Here is a 20789-nt window from a genome sequence, read left to right on the forward strand (position 1 = left end):
CCAAAGAACAGAAATATTCGCAAATACCAAAAATATTGTTCCCCATATAGGTGATTCATAACAAAGATCATTTTTGGTTCTTTGGGTGTTCTGTGCTTAGCTTTCCAACAGATGGCTACTATTTTGGAAAACCACAACCAATCAAAATGCAGAATTGTGGGTCCCAGTCCCAATGGAAACAACTCCCACACCTAAGACTAAAGGAACATTGTAGAGAAGGGGCAGAAAGATTGAAGATCCAGAGAATCAAGGAGTTTGTTGTGAGATAGTCTCCTAGTAACCTCAGAAGCTACACTCATACAGTCTCACCAACATGACTACCTAAACATGAGCTAAGCACAGACAACAACCGTAGACATGACAAAGTGGATGGGAGAAAGACCACAAAACCTCAATCCTACACAAAGAACTGCACACAACTAAAGAACACTGGGAGTGGGGTAAATGATCTTCCACAGGGAAGAGCACAGCAACTGGTTGTGCAGCCCTAAAGGGGAAGCCTGAAAACACACAGACAGGTAACACTGGACAGACTGAGCAAGTAAAATCAGGAATGTACATGTATATTCATATCCACATATGCATACAACAATCATGAATTTGAAAGGGATCAAGAAAAGGTAAATGGGAGAATTTGGAGGAAGGAAAGGGAATGAGGAAATGATGTAATTAAATATAACCTTAAAATAAATAATAAAATAAATTTTTAAAAAAGACAAGTGGAAATCACCTCTCTTTACCTTCACCTTCAGAGAAGTGACTAATGACGTGTCTAGATTGAGACCTGGGGAGTTCTAGAGTAATGCTCTCTCTGCAGCGCCACTGAGGGCCACCCTTCTGAGCCAGAGAGAAAAGGTGTTGACTGTCTTTGGCCTGCTGGCTTGAACTATACAAGGACTCTACTCTTCTGAGACAAGTGGCCAGAAGGCAATAACTGGCAGGCAAGATAGGGATAGTAGCTCTTTTATCCAAAATGCTTGGGCCAAGTGTTAAAGATTTGTGAGGTTTTCATATTTTGGAAATATTTACAAAGACTTCATGAGCTAAACAATCTTAAGCCAAAATGCCAACATCTGATGTTAGAGCATTTCAGATCCACACATGTTTAAACTGTATGGGGCCAAACAAAGAAAAGTTGGTAGCAAGGTATGACAGACAGTCCAACAAACCTGGTAGGTGGCAAAGCTAAAAAAGCACAGTGACTATAATCCCTAAAACATATAAAATTATCTGATATTTTAGTCTAGAAACAAACTCAAAAGCAGCATCTCTAAGATACCAAGAGGCACAACGGAACCAGATGGTGGGAAAGCCAGAATCACTCACAACTTGCTCCTTTTCTCCCAAATGCCATGTGATTAACATACTCTTTAACCAGAAGAAAAATCATATATATGACTTCATATTGGATTCTTAATAGCACGCCTTCTATCTTGCAGTAGTTTTTGCTTCTTGGGAATTACAAAATACCAGCAGAAATAAAAGACATGGGCTTTATTTTTGTGCTAACATCTTGTGAAGGGATAAACACTAGAAATAAAAATTTGTGGTTTATTCTTCAAACTTTCTTGTTATTATGTGGGATAAAGTTTTAAATCTCTTTTTAAAACTTCTAATAATAAGAAACCATAGTAATAAAAACCCATTGCTTTAAAATAGTATTTTCAATAATTTTTTAATATATATAATATAGCAGAATTAAGAAAATAGATGGAAGAGATGAATCCAGTTTGAAACACTGAAAGTAAAGACTATGCCAGCCAGTAAAAAGGCTACCCCGACTACATTAAACACTGCTTCAATCGTTGGCAGCATATTGTTTACTACAATTCAAGTATGAGACTTTTGCTTGGTTTTCTTTACAGCCTCAGAGGTTTACAAAAAGCAAACTTCATGAGTCCTTAACATTCTCTAAAACATTACTTTTTTTTTAAGGCAATGCTTTTTAAGACCAAAGTTTAATCTATAAAGTTCCATTCAATTAATTCAAAGATTCAGTCTGATAGTTAACAAAACTATGAAAGCTATTTTGTAAAACACAGAGACTGCAAACAATTTATTTGAAATGTCTTTAAACATCTACTTTGTACAAGAAGCTATAATCTTTTTTTCACATTGAATTGATCAGGATGCCATAATGCCACCAAAATACTGACATTCGAAACATGTGAGTTAAAAAGGTCCAAAGACAATCTACTTTCTCAAGCAACACAGCACCCTCCTTACTAACAGCTTCACCATGGTACATACAAAACATAGCACCCTGCAGTTAAGCGAACCGCCTTTAAATTTCTGTCTGGCAGCAACCCACTTGCGCATCTGTATGTTTTTACAAGTTCTCTATGTATTTCATTGCATCAGCTGCATTTCTTTGAGTTTTAAATGGTCTGGGAGCATTTTATGAAATGTTCTATATATTTATATGGAAAATAAGGTACACTGGAAAATAGCATCAGTCTGATATTTACATATTCATTTTTTAATCCACCCTCAAGTGTTGTAACTTCTTATGTCCCAAAACACCTCATTCAGAAGCTCATCACCAAATGCAGTGTCACCAACTTTGAAGGCAAAATCAAATCTGCAGATCAAAGTGCCACAGTGGACGAGCACAAGCTAGCAATGTGCTAAGGCAGGTAGCCATAGGAATAGTACATGTCAGGCTTTTCCCTGAGAACTGTCTCTCAGACAGAAAATTAAGAGCATAACAAGATAGTCTTTTTCTTAACCTCCTGTCTTGGTAACTTTCGTCTGATTCAAATTTAAAAATCAATTATGTCATCTCCCAGGTAAACACTTTTCTTTTGTTGCTGTCATTTTTAGATAAGGTTCCAAGCTTCCCTGCAACTCACAATGTAAACCAGGCTGGCCTCAAAATCATAGGAATCCTCCTGAGTGGTGGGATCAAAGGCAAGCATCATCACATCCAACAGGAAAACACTTTTCGATTAAAAAAAATCTGTATTTAAAATACCTTGTCAACAATATGGATCACTGGACTGTGTCTTTTGCTGCAAAGGCCTGAAGAGGATCTCTGGAGTAGGCTCCATGTCACATCAGTGTGAAGAAGGACACTGCCTTCTCCCGGCAGCATGACCATCTACAAGTCTGTCCTCAAAACACTACTTCTCCTAAGTGCCACAGGGCAAAATTGTCACAGTATAGGATTCTCAGCAGTACAATCTCATTCCAGCAGAGAACATGGATGTGCTGTGAAACAGAGACCTCCAGAAAGAAAGGCTGGCTTTCTTCAGTCTCAATAACCCATGTTTTCTAGTCTCTAACTATACATACTTTTAAATATTTAATAAGACATAGCAAGTCGCCACAGGATGTTTAATTAATAGAATAAGAGTTTGGGCAAGGCTCACTGGAAAGGAGCTATAACTTATTTTATACAGCTCCAAAATCTTTGCATTTGCCTTAGGCTTTAAGTTCCTAGAAAACCTGGTAGAGAGGTTTTTTGTTTTTGTTTTTTTTTGTTTTGTTTTGTTTTGTTTTGTTTTACAACAGAAATAAAAAAAAAACATAAAAGTGCCATGGTTATGTATGAGGTCTCGTTTGCACATTGGTAACTAGTAAGGAAACACACACCCTCACACACACATCATTCCAAATTATTTCTGGTTCTCTCTCCCTTACCCATGACTGACTACATTTGAAGAGGAATGCATGGCATATTTTCTAATTGATTATTGAAAAGTATGTTAACTTTATTTTGTATGAAATATGTTATAACTGTATACTAACTAAATGTCACCAACTTCCATAACTGCTGCTCTCTAGGAAGAAGCTACCCACGTGGCAATTCATTTGAGAGTCTACACTGCTTTCGCTTTTAAAATACTAGAGATCAAGGCAGAAAAAGTTAAATTCAACACCTACTGAACCTATCCAACCTTTGTCTCTAGGATGTTTCAGGAAATAAAAGACAAAATACTGAACACCTTTGGATTTCACAATTTTAAAGGCCTGTCCTTTAAAATCAAAGCTTTAAACATCAGCTATCAGCCACATAATCTAATTGCTCAATTTCATGGAGTTTAAGACACTATCTCCCTTTTCTACAGCTATAAATACTAAGTCAAGCTGTAATCAGATTTAATTTTCCAGATGAGAAGATGGGAATATGCTGCAAATAGGATAATCATACACTTCAGTGTTCTTTCTTTAGTGGCATTTTCCAATTTTATACACCAAAACTGTAGGCTGAGTAAATAGCCCAAGAATTGTAACACCTTTTGAGGGTTATCTCAGTCTTTCTCTAAACATATTTAGAAGTAAACTTTACTTCAAGATGTTAATTCTTTGCATAATATAAAGCTAAAGTTTCCTGAGGGTGAGATTACTAACTAGACTGAGCCGAATAAAAAACTTCAAGGACAGATATTCTCATTAAACACATGAAAACTACAAAAATTCAGCTATGCTTACTTTATAGCCGCAAAATATTCAAATTGGTGGTTTAGCATTTTAAGTGAACGTAATCATTCTAGCAAGGCACTCATTTCTATCAGTTAAATCTTACCTATTAAAAATGTCACATTTTAAAAGAAATGCTTCAAATATTTTACATAATTTTAAAAGTAGTACACCTTTTCTTGACAATGAAATAAGAGTTTGTCTTATTTTTATGTTTTAAGTTAAAAATTACTAATCCTAAAATTGAAATTTGGACTTGAAATCTCAGAAGAGTATAAATAGCCCACTAATTAGAAAAGCAATATTTCTAATTTCTTCAAATGAACTTTTATTTGGCTTCTGTGTACCAATGGAACTTATCACCTAGAAAAAAAATCTACTGCATGAATACACATAATGCCTTGAAACATGAAAACTGAACACATAAAAACATTGAGTAGATTTTAAACCACGACTCAGTTCTAGAACTTCCTTCCAACACTGGAATTTCAAACCAATTACATACTATTTCATAGCAGCCGTACTGCTAACATAGACACAACACTGTTGGCCACTGACATCTATAATAAAAACATAAATAGTGTTTCTCAATGAAGGACAGAAAACCCACCTCAGTATGGTAAGCAATAGAGCATCCAGGTGCTGGCCGATCCCTCCTCAGACTGACATATTCTGCTCTTCCGACATACCCTGGTCTGACATGGCTAGTAATGCATAAACAGCAGACAATGCCCTATTGTTTTCAGCTGCTGGAGTTATGAATGTAGTACAGTTGCCAATTAAGTGAATCAACAAGGCCTAAATGCATCAGCTGTTCTGCAAATAATGAGTCCTTTGACATCATACAGAAAATCTAGAAAATTCATCTTGTCTTCTGGAAAATGGTGGACTATTTTAACCAGAAAATGCCATCACTACTGATAAATTAAAATATTTCTCATAAATAACTTGCATTTATTTATGCAAAGGAATGTGTTTGTTCCTTAACCAAATATATACCTCATACACCCAAAGTGATGTTCTCACTTAAAGTTGTCGTTTCCCCTAATATACCCCAGTTTTCAACATAGGCAGTTAAATTTAAATTGTTATGGTTTCTTTTAACTAGTTTGGGATTTGAAACTAATTTCTTAGATCTATCAAATTGGTCAATTAACACATAAAGACAAATATCACCTTTTAAATAGTTATCTCAGTTTCATGAAAATTTTCTGTGAGTTACAATTTATCTTATCTTGATGCCGTTTTCTGAAGTACTGGGAATGGAATCTGGGGCCTCACCCATGCAAAGCAAGTGCTCTACCACTGAGTAAACAGCCTCAGTCTTATTCAATTTTTTTTAAACAAGTAACAGAAATGTTACATCTTATATTTATGTGAGTAACTACTTTAGACTTAAATTAACAGCTGTGCCTTTTATATTCTAAAGGTGACATTACTATATATGGTCTTTATAGCCATATAACATCTGTGACTATGTGGGGGGGGGAGAACTATTTACTCAAAACTACTGATAGAGTACCTGCTAAACGTCAGCAGCACTGTGACAGGCATGCTACACAAAATTTCTGTTTTTCACTTTCATAACAAAGTTTTCCTCAGTGATTATCATATCAGTTTTATTATAAAGAAAACAATAGGGTTGCCTAGAGTTTTACTAACTTGTCCAACATTTAAAAACTAGTACGCATTTGTGGTACAAATACTCCACGTCCAGGCCAGGTGATGAGCAAGCCCCTCAAGAGTTCAAGTTTAATAGAGCATAACTGGAGAACACAATGCTTAAAAAGCAGCTACCTTGGAGTCCACCAAGTGCTAAAGCAGGGAATAGCCTAGGGGCATGGAGCCTTGTCCAAAAGAGGCAAAGGCTTCCTGCAAGAGAGGCAGGGGAAATGTAGTTCTAGACTGACAGTCAAGCCCATGATGCCATACCTGCATTCTTAACAGAACACAGAAAAGAGCCAAAATATTTGGTGGAGTTAGGTCCTATGTTTTACTTAGCTTGTTTCCCACAAAAGTCTTTCCTGCTACAAATAATCAATAGAGAAAAAGAAAGGAAGGAAGGAAGGAAGGAAGGAAGGAAGGAAGGAAGGAAGGAAGGAAGGAAGGAAGGAAATTAAATGCCCTGTCTCTTCAAGTGGATAAAAAAAAAAAAGGCCTATTTCAAAACATCCAATTGAAGAAAAGTTTTTGACCGCCATAGGCTTCCTAAGATCATGCTGGCTAAGACTACAATAAATATTAATTTCTGGGATATTGCTAACTCCAAAAGAGAAATAAGCAAGCACTATGAATGAGATGACTATAGACATATAGGTGGACCTCAAATTGGAAATATGAGTGTTCCTGAAGTATACTTTTATAAACCCAATTAAAATGTTCCCATTGCCTTCTATTACTTATCTAGAATGCTATAACTCTGTTAGAAACTGGTTTTTCTGTTGTCTTTGGTTGCAGATCCCCAAGCTACCATTTCTTTGCTTCCTGGCATCTGTTTGCTAATGATCTGTAAACATCATGCACTTGGGACTCTCCTGATTTTCAGAACCCCTGAGGTGAATCTGTGTAAACTGAAGGCTCTTTCTGTTCATTTCTTTGCTTTCTAAGTTTCCAAACTCAGTTTTAGAAGCAGAATCCCACTCACAGCATTTGTATAACAATTAAAGCACTACTAGCTACCACTTACTAGGTGCCCAAGTACACAAACCATCACCACAGGCAGTTTTAACCGACCTTGTTTAATCAAAGCAACCCTATCAGGTTTAAAAAAACACAGACAGACAGACAGACAGACAGACAGACAGACATTTTATAAACTGTGAGGCTCAACTGGTGGTAAATCAACAGTTAAGTGACACAGGCAGGATTCGGCCTGGGCCATCAGACACCAAAGAATCCAGCACTGGCTTTCTTCTTTGGCTTTATTTATTTATTTACATCCCCTTGTCGTTTTGTCTTCTCATCATTATTATAACTCAACAATAAGAATACATCTGGACAAATAACTACAACATGTTGCCATGAAATCATTAGCAGATTATGAATGAGAACTTTCCAATTCCTCTACTTAGTCGCCTTTGCCAAGTTCAGGATATAAAAATGATACCAAAGCATTCAGTTCTAACAAACACAATATTAAAGAGATGAATTTCATGATTAAAAATTAAAGAATTTTCAAAGTTAGAGGTTACTCTTGTATCACCAATGAGAAAACTTTCTGCTAAAAAGAATAAATAAGACCATTGTGGGGTGAGGGTGGCGGTCCTGTTCAAGAAACTATTTCCAAGGAACTCTACAGAACACTAAAAAAACCAAAAGACTGGCCCAAACTGAGGCACACACACAAAAAAAATAAAAATAAAAAAACCTGTTATCCTCTGTGAGCAGAGCTGTCACCCGTCACCAAGATTTTCTTGGGCATAGTGACTCACCTGCAATCCAAGCACTCAGGAGGTAAGGGAAGAAGGATCAAGCGTTTAAAAAGGTCAGCTTGGCTATACTAAAAGCTCCAGTCCAGGGGCTGAGAGATGGCTCAGAGGCTGAGAATACTGACTGTTCTTCCAGAGGTCCTGAGTTCAATTCCCAGCAACCACATAGTGTATTACAACCATCTATAATGAGATCTGGTGCCCTCTTCTGGCATGTAGGCAGACATGGAAACTAACACTGCATACACGATAGATAGATAGATAGATAGATAGATAGATAGATAGATAGATAGATAGATAGATAGATAGATAATTTTTTAGAGAATAAATTTTAAAAAATGAAAGCTCCAGTCCAGCCAAGCCAGCTAGTGAGATTATGTCAAAAAATCAAAGTGAACAAATTTCTTCTTGGCAAATTCTCTGTCCCTGTGAAAACAGTTGCCTGCCTTTAGCTATCCCATAAGAGAAATGATACCTATATCCACACTATAGATTTTTAAGATAAATACATGTAACATAAAATTTACAATTTCAAAGATGCTTTAGTGTATAGTGCCCCAGCACTGAGTGCACTCATTGCTGCTTGTTTCCATTTATTTCCAGACTGTTTCACCTTTTCCAGATGAAGTTCTGAACACATTAACTACTACCTCCTCTTTACTCCTTCTTTCTATTTGACTTTGTGTCTCTATTAATTAATGTGACGATTCTAGGGAGCGCATGTAAGTGAAATCATGCAGTATTTGTCCTTTTGTAACTCTTTTGTTTAATGTGGTCTAATGACTTGAAGATCTGTGTTATAATATAGGTATTGATATCTTTCCTTTAAAATGAACACTACTGTGCATCTAATAGGCACACTGTCTGCTTTCTATTCCATTAATAGACCCTTGGGTTAATTTTCTTTTGCCTATTGTATATAAAACAGGTATAAATATGGATGTACAAATATCTTTATAATGGCTTCGCTTAAGATTCTAGACTGTTAGTGACAGTCTAAAAAACTATTCATTTATTTTATGTGTATTGGTGTTTTTGTCTGTATGGATATCTGTGCATCACATGCATACCTGGTGCAGAGGCCAGAAGAGAGTGCCAGGTCCCTTGGGACTGGTGCTACAGATAGTTGTTAGTCGTTAGCTGCCAGTGCCTGCTTTCACTGCTGCTGGATATATGTCCACTGGAATTATTGAAAAATAGAATTCTACATTAAAATTTTTAGTTAGCCACGATGGCCCATACCTTTAATGTCAGTACCCAGTAGGCAGAGGCATGTACACCTCTTTAAATTTCAGAACAACCTGTCCTACATAGTAAGTTCCAGGCCATCTAGGCCTACATACTGAGATCTTGTCTCAAAACAAAACAAAACAACAACAGCAACAACAAAATTTTGAAGACCTCTATCACTTTTCTCATGCTTTCACATCATAGAAAGCCCTTAATCATTCTGATGTAAAACTGTTACTACCACGAACTAAGAGATGGCTCGAAAGTTACAAGCACTGGCTGTTCTTCTAGATGACCACAGTTTGATTCTCGGCACCCACATGGCAATTCACAACCTTCTGTAGCACCAGACCCAGAGAACCTGACACTCTCTTGTGGCCTTTGTGCACCAGGCAGCACAAATTTTTCTTGCATCTATCAAATACCAGGTTTCACAATCACACAAAACAAAATTTTCACCTAGCCCTCAAAATTTACCAACCCATATATCAGCTTTCAAGGCTTTACAAAGTTAAGTTAGAAAGGACCACCTGGTGCATGCTTCTCCTAACAGCCTCAGTGGTAGGGAAAGAAGTGTCCCACAGTACTACTGGGGTCACTACTGAACTGGATTCTGAGATATACTAGCACAAGCCAATAGAAAATATATCATGATTCATGATAAAAATCCTGTTTTATAAAACTCTATAAAAGTTTTATAGAGTGCTACATTTACGATAATTTACATAACAAGTATCAAGCAGCTAAATTCCAATTCTTTGTTCTTTTTTTAAAAAAAGAAATAGCACGGCATTTTAACTTAATGATATGCTTCTGAATATGACCCTATCAAGCTTTCTTAAGGGGCTTCATAACACGAACATTGACAATTTACCAAATAAATTTACTATGATCAGTTCTATTATAAAAATTCACAGTGATTATTAATGAAAGCAAGTGGTAATTTACTATTTTTTACCCCTTCCTTCTCCAGGCATTTATTGGAACCTAACTCATAGAGAGTATCATTTTTAACAGGATTCTCTGAAAATGGTATAGGGCAACTACTGTATAATTATCTCCAAGGCTGCAAATTTTCAGCACTTTGCATGCTTTATATTTTACATACACTAAAGAATGTAAACTCAATGGTCAAGTAAACAAAAAAGGTACTCTTTGATTTCAAACTTCATTAAGCATAATAAATCCAATTAGACACAGTATGAGGCTTTCCACAAAGCCATACAATAACACAATATTGTATTGTTAAAATTTTCATTGTTATACAGGTTGACACATTTTACTCTTAATAGAAACTGACTCAGAGAGATTTTGGAACAAAAGTATCCTAACCAAGCAGCAATTCCCAAAGTGTCATGCAAAAAATAAATAAATAAATAAATAATTAAAAAAAAAACACTCTCTAATTCACACAATTCAAACAATCAAATCTCAGACAATAACTTCTTTGCTATCAAAACAATGTGCACTACTTTACTGTGGTGAAGTAATGCTACCTTTAAAAATAAATAAAGGAAAGCTAAAGATGGAATACCTGGTATAATATCAATCCCAATAGCATACTTTAAAAATTGATCAATTACATATTATTCACTGAATGATTGTTTTGTGAATCTAACAATGATGCAACTGTACTAAAAGTAAACATATTAAAGCTTCTTAAAGTAATTCCTAATGCTAACAGTCCTCATTTAAATTAAAACTAAAAACAATTTAACCTATAAAAACCAACTCCTTTACAAAAAGGGGGTGGGTTATGGCTAGGCAGGAAATTAAATCATAATCTGAGTAAGGGTGGAAATAAAACAGTACCTTAATAACAAAAATACAAGTAGCTATATTGTTTAAAATTATTCCTTCAATATATAATTTGCTCCCCTGCAGTGCCAAAGCAACTGATTTTATACAGTCTAAGCACTGGCTAAAGATGCACCTTCTATCAAACCATCAGGAACCATTGACCAGCAGAAGCAGGATTCCTACTAGGTTATCAGCAAATATGTAAAGTATAACACCAACCCTCTAAGCACATGTGACCACACAGATGTCTCAATAACGTGACTATGAACAACTGTAGCACACTGCAAAGACACACTTAGGAAATGATCAAAAAGTCAGTCACAGCAAACAGTCTTTATTCTTTCTGCAGATCAGGAATAAGGTCTATTACACCATCCCCTCCCCTGCCTCCAAATAAAAAAGGAGAAGGGCAGGGGTGGTTTTAGCTTATTAAATCATACTCACTAACAGACCATATTCTGCCTTAAACTGGGAGAAGACAAAAACAGAACTGTAATTTAGCCTTTCAGGGCTTAAAGGCTGTTTTCTCCATAGATACCCAGCTATGAAGGGACAAAACTAAGACTAAATTCAAAGTTCATATGACTCTGGAGTCCAAATTTCATCTGCACCAAGCTTCTCCTACTCAAAGAAGTTAAATGCTATAGAAATACTGTTTTACAAATTTGTATGATATCCTTCTAAAAACTAAGACTGTTTGAAAACATTTGAGTTCATAAATATCAGAAAACAAATTGGAGCAAAAAATATTATCTGGCCTCCAACACTATCCTTGAGGCCACTTAGTGATTTATTTTAATAGATTCCTTCTCTGTCTCTCTGTCTGTCTCTCTCTTTCTCTTTCTCTCTCTCTCTCTTTCTCTCTCTCTCTCTCTCTCTCTCTCTCTCTCTCTCTCTCTCTCTCTCTCTCTCTGACAGCATTTCTCTACATATCCCTGGCAGTGCTGTACCTCACAATATAGCCCAGGCTGTCCTCAAACTCACAGAAATCTATCACTGCCTCTGTGTGCTGGGATTAAAAATGTGTCAACCATACCTGGCTCAACACACTCTAGGCGCAGTCAAATATAGTATAATTTTGAGTCATGTATCCAACTTCACTTTATACTCCAATTTACTAGGATCATCACAGAGACAATCACACTGACATCTTAATGATGAGATGCTCTCCAATGTCACATATCAAGTTTCAGAAAGATTTATGCCCAGTCTTTGTCCTTTGTGATTAGGAGTTGCTATCACCTTCCCTAGAACTGCTCTGCCATGAAAAATTATTAAGCTCTGCTATGGAAAGTCCTTCAGCCAATAGTCTTTAAGATACTAACCCACCTAGCTAGAGTCCATGCCTACTAGAATACCTACACAGCTGAAATACCCCTCCGCAGCTATAAATTATCCATTGGGCATGCTGCTGCGAACCATTTGGATAGACCACTGCACGGCGAATTGGCAATTTCCAGTGGCCCACCCATGCAGATTTCACTGCCTACTACTCTGGGAGCACAGGCGTTTCTGGTTTGCATTCATGGCTCATGAGTTCTGGGTTCCTTGACAGAACTGATTTAACGGCTCTTAATTTCTTAGTATATTTATAAGTATTTAAGCCGCCACCACCACCATAGAACTGCATCAGGACTGTTCGTGTGGCTGCTGGTCACATCTCCCTCCCACGTGCATGCAACCACAACACCTGCTGGCCATTAAAGATTATTACACCTATGACAATTTTCTTCAAAACTATAACAGAGGTAAGTTCGTTTTATTAATAAACAAATAAATTTGAAAATTGTATAATGACAGAAAATATCACCATCCATGAGTTTATGTTTCTACTATGGATGGAATTCTGCAAAGACTATATGGCGTTCTTAGCACATCCATTTTTGTGATCATGGGACTTAGAAATGATTTGATAACTGAGTCAAGAATGAGACTTTTAGAAATGATACAGTCTTTACAGACTAATAATAAGAAGTTATCTGAAAAATACCATTGAAGAGGATAATCTTAATTTGACAGAAAAAAATTAATCCATGTCAATGGGTTATGAAACCTTACAAACAAAGGGGTACTAAGAGATTACCTGAAAGGATTCATACTGTTGAAATTGGCAACTAAACTCTGCTAAAAAGTTATGATAAATTAGGATATAGAGTATCTCTATATGAATAAGAAACATTTGTAATTGAAGAATTACCACGCACAGGTATGGATATGACTATTACTACTCCAGAATCTTAGCTTCCAAATTGGTCTCTTCAAGATGCAGATGTTCAATTCATAAGAATTGGAACCCAATCTCAAGTAAGGCAAAGCATGAGATGGGTTGAATACATAGGCACTGAAGGACAGAGAGGAAGGCTGAGGGAATTATGCGTCTAATATAGCAGTGAATCTATGGGGTTGTGATCTGCTGCAGCAATGGAATATCCAGATTAACATTTCTGCAGCCTCAGAAACGGAACATAAACAACTCATGTTTCTGGGAAGGATACTGTAAGGTACAATAAAAAACCAACACCAACCACTCAGGCTGCACAAAACCACAAAACAACTAACAAGCCTTCAGAGGTACCAGTGGCCCTACCTTTGAAATGATGAATTGATAAACCAATATGGATTAAACAATGGTCTTTAACAGAAGAGAAATTGCAGACTTTAGAATAGCTGGTAAAGAGCAACTAGATGTTCACCATATAGGAGAATAAATCAGTCCTTAGAATTCTCCTGTATTTGTTCTTTAAAAGAAATTTGGAAAATGGAGAATGGTGACAGATCTAAGAGCTGTCAATAAGATAATTCAATCAATGGGCCCTCTACAATCTGGAATTCCTTTGCCATCCCTATTCCCTAAAGGATGGCCTCTTATAGTTATTGATTTAAAAGAATATTTACTATACCATTACAAGAAAAGGATAAAGAAAACTTTGTGTTCACAGTTCCTACCTATAATAATTATCAGCTTACTAGGAGATATCACTGAAGGATCCCCCCAATAGGGGCTGAATAGCCCCACCCTGTGCCAAAATTTTGTAAGTCGGCCATTGGAAATCATACATAAACAATTTCCTAAATCTATAATTAACATTTTGTTAACTGATTCAAATGTAGATACTTTAGAAAGAATGAAAAAGTAAAGAAAGTTTTGCCGAAATGGGGAATACAAATTGCTCCTGAAAAAAATAGAAAGAGGAGATTCTATCAATTACCTAGGTTATAAAACGGGTTTAAAGAAAATTAGAACACAAAAAGCATGAATTAGGATAGATCCATTGTGGACTCTTAATGATTTCAAAGACTGCTAGAAAACACTTTCAATCTATGACTCGCTGTTAGGATAACACCTGATCTAATAATTCTTTTAAGATAAAACCGTAGACAGTAGCAAAGACTTAAAACAGTCCCAGGGACTTAGGATTCTGAACATCTGCACTAGGAGCTTGTTTTCTTCTTGGCAAAACTAGCCTTTGGGCAAAGAACTGCCCCTGCCTCAAACACTGACAAAATGCATGGTGTCCGGACTGGACAAGCAGAATACAAACAAAAAGACTAGCAAACCTTGCCAAGACAGAGTAAGAAGGTTTTGAAATTTTCCTGCCTCTGAAAATGGTCTGTCAGTTACTCTAGGCCTTAGCCAAAGTTGGTTGCCCCAACATTGCAAATGAGACTTTGGGAGACTGCCCAGGTAGCAGGTTGTCTTTATCATTTATTGTACCTTTTGGAAGTTGTTTGATTGCACTTCCTATTTACTCAAGTAATATTACTTCACTTCTCAGGTCTTTGATGGGGTTGAAGACTAGATAGTCAGTTTCTTTCCTTTCATGACTTATCCAAGCCATTCCTAATATAAAACTTAGACATCTAGGATAACTATTGAAACATTGAGCATATGTTTCTTGCTTGATATTGTTTATGCTGGTTGTAATTCTAATTTTTATACTTAATATATGTTCTTATTGTATACGGTTATGAACTCTCTTATTTAGACAAAAGAGGGAGGTGCTATGGGAACTTCTTCAGCCAACAGCCTTCAAGATACTAGCCCACATTGGGCATGGTCTCATGTACTATAAATTTAAATATAAAGCGTGCATAGGCCTCTTGGCTGCTAGGATTGGGTTCCAGTTCCCAGTGCATGCAGAAGACTGCAGATCACTACCCTTTCTATGAGTTCATACCCTATTAATTAAACCTTTATTATAATCCATTCTGGGCTAGTGTGGAACTATTTTATTGTAAATTGCAATAAATCTCTACACCAAAAAAAAAAAAAAACCAGAAAATCTAAGACTGCAGTGAGATTTCAGCCCTGAGATGACAAATACTGAACAGCCTGTCTATGCATACACTGGGAGATTTCAGGAAGAAGATCTTCTTATATGAAGAGCTGTAACTCTGTACTGATTTTCCAGATTCAGAGTAGAAGTAAAATATAAACTAGTCAGATTTTTACATTTTGTGTATGTGTGTGTGCACATAAACATGCTACAGCTCAAGTGTGGAAGTCAAAGGAGAACTGATGCTCTTCTTCAACCATTTAGGACCTTGGAATCGAACTCATTCACCTTTTATCAGCTTAGCCATCTCACCAACCCCAGATTTTTAATATATTATAATTTTATATCCAAATGTAATATTATTAATATTAATAAATTTAATATTACATTTAATATTTAAATGTAATATTAAAATGTAAATATTAGATCTTTACAATCTAATAACTTTAATGAATCAATGTACTTCCTTTAATGGTAGTCAGAGTCCCTTCTGGAAATTTCCTTGAAAAACTATAGAATGTTGACTTATGTTTTTCCTTTTCTTTTAGGAGAAATATAATGAGTATGGCCTTCTAGAGCATGATTCAGCATTACATACGAAAGGTCCTAAGAATGTGCCACCCCTTTGTCCAGGTAATTCAATTTCTAGAAATACGCTATAAACAAATGCTAATAAATGTACATAATAATAATCATTATAACACTTTTTACAATAGCAAAAATATTTATACAACCTATCTGTCTGAGAATAAATTGACTAAATAATGATATATCTACATAAGAAACTATAAAATAGCCAGTAAAAATCATACTGCAGAACAGATGTTCCCAAATTGTGGTCCCTATGCCAGCAGAATTGGCATTACCCAAAAACATCTATTAAAAAATATAAATTATTAGGCTCACAGCAGAGCTACCTAAACTCTGGGTCTGGGGTCCAGCAGGCTAGACTTTAACAAGTTCACCAAGTAATTGTCATGCACATAAAAGTTTTAGGATGTTGCCGAAAGATATTCAGCCATCTACTGAAACTATTTCTCCATCTAAAAAATTTTAAAGCTATTATCATATAATCCTCTACTCACTATAAATGCACATGTACTCACACTAACATATATGTACCTTCACTATCTTAATTCTTACTATCACAACAGAGGACAAACGTTTGGATGGCTCTCTCAAAACTCAATTTCTTTCTATTTATAATTCAAAATTCAGAAATTGAACACTGTGGATTCACAGTGACACAGTGGCCTGGATTCTTAAAACTCAAAAGACAATGAAATTCAGACAACTTGATATGCATTGGCTAATACATTTGTGATAGCATTTTCATCAAAATCATCAAAAATCATCAAAATCTAGGGTTAGCATTAAAAAACTGTTTTCATCTTTCATAGAAGTTTGACAAGTAATTGTCTAATACATTTTTAGATTACATTGAAACGTAAATGATTTAAGAAAATAAATTCCTGTCAAGCATGTAGAATTAAGTATCACAGAAGCAAGAAAGTGATTTTTCTAGGGTAGATGGCCCAGTGTTTGCCACACTTCCAGTGCAAACCTGACAATCTAAGGGAGAGTATAAAAGCTGACCTCTGTTCTCTACACATGCACAATGGCATACACCCTTTCCCCCCTTTCAATAATAAAATTACAAATTTTAACAATTGGCAAGGTGGTGATGGCAAATGCCTTTAATCCCAGCACTTGGGAGGCAGAGGCAGGTGGATCTCTGGGACAGCAGGATTGTCACATAAAGAAACCCTGTGTTAAAAATAAAAAAAGGGGAGGGGGAGATAAAAGTAACAATTGAGTGTAAAACAAGAAGGACAGCAGCACATGGGCACTAGGGCGTCAGTACTACTCTGTGTTAGCTACTACAGTCGAATATCTTCAAACATATCACCAACTAGTATCACATGCCCCTTCTCCCATCAGACTGAAGAGTTTATGTCCCTTCCTTCTCAATGGGGCTGGCTTCCTGACTGGCTCTGAACAATAGGATGTAGCAGGAATTACACTGGGTCCCATTTGGGCCCAAGTCATTAACAACTGGCAGTTTCTGCTTTTGTCCTTTTAGAGTATTGCTGCCATGGACTTCTGAATGAAGAGAAAGGCCACATAGTCCCTAAGAGACCCAGCAAGATGCTACTGTTATATCTATCCAAATGAAGTTAAGAGGCACCCAAGTGAAAACATCTTGGACATGCTAGCTTTTGATGAATAACTGAACCCAACCAACACAGCATGGAACAGAACTGTCAATGGAAGGCCCCCCCCAAAAAAAAAAAAACACAAACACAAAAGTCAAAGTATTTTCTTGATATTGTTTTCCATACTTTACAGTGACAATCTTCTGTCGTACTGAAGCTTTTAATTCATAAATCAATTGAGTAATGCAATGGTATTTTTTTGTTATTGTTGTTTTCGAGACAGGGTTTCTTTGTGGCTTTGGAACCTGTCCTGGAACTAGCTCTTATAGACCAGGCTGGCCTCGAACTCAAAGAGATCCACTTGCCTCTGCCTTCCAAGTACTAGGATTAAAGGTGTGCGCCACCACTGCCCGGCGTAATGTAATGGCACTTTATACTCAAAACATATGTATCTTCTCATGAGAAATTAAAAGAGTTAAGGTGCAATAGTGTCTTCATTGTTTCTCTATGTCAGTTCAATGGTTATACATAAAATTACTCTTTTTGTCTTGTTTTATCCTACCGTTTTCATATTGGTTACAAAGCATGGGAAAATGAAAAAGCATACCAAAAGGGGATAGCACAGGCATTGTCTGCGAAGATTTATATGATAGCAAGCAAAGTCATCAAAGGAGGAAACTCTTCAGGAATGATAATCTGACAACTTACTAAATTCTTCTGTGAATATTATTCCAGGTAATTTTCTATACTTCTTTTTTCAATTAACTGTGGCAATGCGTAGCTTACCTAAAAATATTTGTTTAATTAAATTTCTTCAAGAAGAGTACTCTCTTACATATAAATAGACTGAAATATATTTAAGATTTAATATATAAGATTGTTGATCTCTGTGTTGAGAAATTTTGTATTTTTACTTTAATTTTTCCAATATAAACACCATACTTATGAAATGAAAATAAAACATGCAACAAATAACAAGAAATCATCATTTGGCTTCTATTCTAAGAAAATAAAATCTATTATTGATCAGTCGGCAATGTCTGATAGAACTCAGTAATAAGACATGAAAACTGGACCCTGTAACTTGGCCAAACCTTTCCTTGTGGTGAATTATGGAGAAGAATTATATTACTTCAGCATTTGCCACGAATGACCATGGAACAGAGCAGCTGTAAAGAAAGAACTACTTAAGCTTTAATGAGATTTCATGAGACCCCATCAAATCTAATAGTTCCAAACAAAATACTTAGCAGAACTGCTCTTCGGTGCCTTTTACAACTCACTGTTCTCTCCAGCTTTGTATAAAACAGAACTCAGCTCTTCACCCAACAATACACAGAGCACAGGCACAGCGTGCCATCCCAGTGGACACAATAATGCAGCAGCAACCACCAGTTCTAGCCCTTCCCTGGTTCCATTATCATAATTTATGCATCCTTGGAGACTATCTTATAAAACAACGATTAATACTGAGAAAGTCAATAACATCAAAGGTTTTGAATTGACCACTGGCTTTTTTTTTTAAAAAAAAATCTTACTTAGTTACACAAATGTTTATCAAATTGTTATAAATATTCACTAAAAAATGGAATTAGTTATCAGGCTAACACAAGAGTAAACTAGTATTGCCTTAATCCTCAAATGCTTTGGCTCCTTTTGTCTGGGTCCGGCTTTTGAGGACTTTATGTATCAATTGGGTATTTGTGTATCTGTATAGTATCTGATTTCATCAAACTAGTAATACTAAGACCATAAAACCTATGAAACGTGATAACATTTAATAAGAGCAGTAATTTAAACTACCAGAGTTTCATTATGACAGACACAATATAATATTAACATCCTCATCACCATCATCATCATACACTTTATGTAAGACAGATGTCCCCACACGAAATTCAAAAATACTGCAGCTATGTTTTCAAGGTAGTAGAAAGGAAAGTACTGAGGTGCACAACACACAAAAGTGCAAATTATTTTGGTCTAGAAACAGACTATGTCTGGTGAAGTATTTATTTCAAGAGATTTTATGCATGGCATTTATGTCTAAGAAGGACACTACAGGAAGAACAAAATTACATTTCTTTAGAAGCAAGCTCTAGCTCACTTCACTGCCCTAAATTCATTGTTGTCCACAAGTTGCATTACCTCATGCTATATACATAAGCCATGAGAGTGGCTTCCAAGTTGATTTTACGCTATCACCCACATTAAGAAATACGTTAAAATTCAGTCAGATAATAGTAAATTGCCAACAGTTTCATATGTACAGTGGGAAAAACTAAATCAGTAAACTTGTGCCATAAACTCACTCTAAGATTCCACCTATGCTCCAAAGTCATCCTCACACCAGACTCACAAAGTAATACTTATTCATCTAATTATCCTTTCAACAAATATTTACCAAATACTTACTAAGTGTCAAGTATTGTGCTAAGTGCTCAGAACAACTCAGCCATACACAGAGTCTACAGAATGAAGACATTAACAGTCAAGTAAACACACACACAAAAGGAAAAGGGTAGCAGGCCTCCAGAGAGACTGTGGTCCCTCCAAAGGCTATCACAAGGTCACACACTTCAGGTGGAAGTGATCTGTGCAGAGGGACCAGCAAGGACTAAGAAAAGTGGCAGCCTCCTGGCAGGAAATTTTTGTCAGATGAATTTTTTTTAAGATCAGTGTCTCCTACTACACACATGAGAGATAATAGGAAATAAGGCTGAAGAAGGAGGCTGCTGGTGCCAAGCCATGCTTCTGTAGTTACAATAAAGACTCTTGCCTTCATTGAGCCTGCATGGGACCTAACTAGGTACTCTGAATGTGGGTGACAGTTGTGTGGTTTGGCCTGTTTGTGCGGCTCCTAGTAGTGAGACCAGGATTTATCCCTGCTGAATGAACTGGCTTTGGGGGGTCCATTCCCTATGGTACGATACTTTGCTCAGCCTTGATGCTGGGGAAAGGGTTTGGTCCTGCCTCAATTTGATATGCCAGGCTTTGTTGACTCCCCACTGGAGGCCTGAACTTCTCTGAGGAGAAGATGGGGGGTGAGGGAAGGTGGGGGACAGAAGGAGCAGAGGGATGGGGAACTGTGAATGGTATATAAAATGAATAAAAATTTTAAAAAAATAAACAAAAACATTGTAAAATTAAAATTGTAAACGGGAGTCACTGAGATGTTTTACTCAGGAGTGGAAAGCAGAGTAGAGGATCTGTAGAAAATGGACTTCAATTAAGCAACATCTGGTAAGTAGATTGAGCAGGAATATAAGGTAAGTAAGATGCCCACAGCACTGTGAATGAGAAACAGCACAAGTAATGGCAATGGAGCTGGAAAGTGCAAGCCTGAGACAGGACTGCAAAGACAGTTGTGAAGATGAGTTGAGGCGGAGCATGGGAGGAAGTATGCAAGGTAGCTCCCAAGGTTTGGTAGAAGAAACTTAAGATTGGGCTACAGTTGGAATCTTAAATATCCCCCC

At 36.4% G+C, this 20789-nt stretch overlaps 1 protein-coding gene across 22 annotated transcripts in view; it reads right to left on the reverse strand.

Moving 5' to 3' along the window:
- The window catches only part of Dennd1a (DENN domain containing 1A), a 507493-nt gene that overhangs the window by 379437 nt on the left and 107267 nt on the right, over nt 1-20789 (reverse strand). For 3 of the 22 annotated variants that reach the window (XM_085681272.2, XM_085681271.2, XM_087899666.1), the window contains exon 3: nt 8921-9030. The exons of the other annotated variants lie outside the window; for them this stretch is intronic. The gene's annotated coding sequence lies outside the window, so the exon portion shown is untranslated. The remainder of the gene's footprint in view (nt 1-8920; nt 9031-20789) is intronic. 22 annotated transcript variants of the gene reach the window in all.

This window comes from Myodes glareolus, chromosome 21 (assembly GCF_982192425.1).
Source record: "Myodes glareolus chromosome 21, mMyoGla1.1, whole genome shotgun sequence".
Lineage (NCBI taxonomy): Eukaryota > Metazoa > Chordata > Mammalia > Rodentia > Cricetidae > Myodes > Myodes glareolus.